Source organism: Macrobrachium rosenbergii, unplaced genomic scaffold (genome assembly GCF_040412425.1).
Source record: "Macrobrachium rosenbergii isolate ZJJX-2024 unplaced genomic scaffold, ASM4041242v1 393, whole genome shotgun sequence".
Classification (NCBI taxonomy): domain Eukaryota; kingdom Metazoa; phylum Arthropoda; class Malacostraca; order Decapoda; family Palaemonidae; genus Macrobrachium; species Macrobrachium rosenbergii.
The window spans coordinates 2,618,666-2,621,165 of NW_027100731.1; positions in this window are offsets into that span (position 1 = coordinate 2,618,666).

The window sequence follows — 2,500 nt, forward strand, 5'->3', positions numbered from 1 at the left end:
TTTAATATTTTTAATTTTTATTTATTTATTTTTTATTTTTTATTTTTTTGTTTATTTATTTATTTTTATTTATTAATTTTTATTCATTTATATTTATTTATTTATTTATTATTATTTATTTATTTTTATTTATTTTTATTTATTTATTTATTTTTAGATTTTTATTTTTATTTATTTATGTATTTTTAAATTTCTATTTTTATTTAGCTATTTATTTATTTTCATTTATTTATTTATTTTTATTTATTTTATTTATTTATTCATTTTTATATTTATTTATTTATTTATTCATTTGTATTTATTTCTTTTCATCTATTTGTCATTATTTCTTTATTTTTGTTCATTTATTTATTTTTATTTATTTATTGTTTTATTTATTTATTTTTAGTTATACATTTTTGTATCTATTAATTTAATTTTATTTATTTATTTATTTTCATTTATTTATTTATTTTTATTTTATTATTTTTATATTTTTATTCATTTATTTTCAATTATTTTTATTTATTTATTTTTCTTTATTTTCTATTTTTATCTATTTATTTATTTTTATTTATATATTTTTTTATTTAGTTATTTATTTTCATTTTTTTATTTTGATTTATTTTTTGTTTAATATTTTTTATTTATTTTTACTTTTATTTATTTATTTAATTTCATTTATTTTTATTTATTTATTTATTTATTTTTATTTATTTTCATTTATTTTTTTATTTAATTTTATTTATTTACTTTTATTTATTTATTTTTATTTATTTCTATTTATTTATTTTTTATGTTTATTTATTTTATTTATTTATTTTTATATATCTATATATTTATTTTCTTTAATTTTTTCTTATTTTTATTCATTTATTTTTATTTACTAATTTTTATTTATTAATTTTCATTTATTTTTTTATCTTTTTCTATTTATTTATTTATTTATTTTATTTATTTATTTTTATGTATTTATGTTTATAAATTTATTGATTTTCATTTATTTATTTTCATTTTACTTATTTATTTATTTTTATTTATTTTTAATTTTTGTGTTTATTTATTTATTTATTTATTTTTAATTTTTTATTTTTATGTGTTTATTTTTTATATATTTATTCATCTATTTTTATTTATTAATTTATCTATTTTTATTTATTTATATTTATTTATTTATTTTCATTAATTTTTATTTAAATACTTATTTTTATTTATTTATTTATTTTAATTTATTTATTTGTATTTACTTTTATTTGTTTATTTATTTTTATTTATTTATTTATTTTTATTTATTTATATTTTTTATTTATATTTATTTTTTTATTGTTTTACATATTTTATTTATTTATTTTTATTTATTGATGTTTATTTATTTTTATTATTATATTTATTTATTAAATTTATTTATTTATTTTTAAATATTTTTATTTATTTAATTTTATTTATATATTTATTTATTTTTATTTATATATTTATTTATTTCATTTATTTATTTTTTATTTATTCTTATTTATTTATTCAGTTATTTTTATTTATTTATTTACTTATTTTTATTTATTTATTTTCATTTATTTTCTTTTATTTATTTATTTATTTTTATACATTTATTTATCGTTATATATTTTTTATTTATTTTTATTCATATATTTTTTTATTTATTTATTTTTTCATTCATTTTTTTATTTTTATTTATTAATTTATTTATTTATTTATTTTTTTATTTTTATATGTTTATTTTTATTTTAATTAATTTATTTTTTTATTTATTCATTTTCATTTATTTATTTTTTCATCTATTTATTTGTTTTATTTATTTATTTATTTATTTATTTTTATTTATTTATTTATTTTTAATTATTAATTTCATATATTTATTTATTTATTTATTTTTATTTACTTTATTTATTTGTTTATTTTTATTTATTTATTTATATTTATTTATTTATTTATTATTATTTATATATTTTTTGTTGATTTATTGATTTATTTTTATTTTATTCTTTTTTTTTTATTTTTATTTATTTTTATTTATTTATTTATTTTTATTCATTTACTCTCATTTATTTTTATTTTTCATTTATTTATTCATTTACTTCTATTTATTTTTATTTATTTATTTATATATTTATTTTTATTTATTTATTTATTTATTTATTTTTTTATTTATCTATTTTTATTCATTTTATTTATCTATTTATTTTTATTTATCTATTTATTTTTGTATTTTATCTTTATTTATTTCATTATTTATTTTTATTTTTATATTTATTTTTATTTATTTAATCAATTTTATTTACTTAATTTTATTTATTTATGTAATTATTTTTATTTATTTATTTATTTATATTTATTTATTTTTATTTATTTTTTCATTTCTATTTACTTATTTTTATTTATCTTTATTCATTTCTTTTTATTTATTTAATTTTAAAAAATTTTATTGTTATTATTTATTTATTTCTATTTATTTTTTTATTTACTTTTATTTATTTATTTATTATTTTTTATTTAATTATTTTTA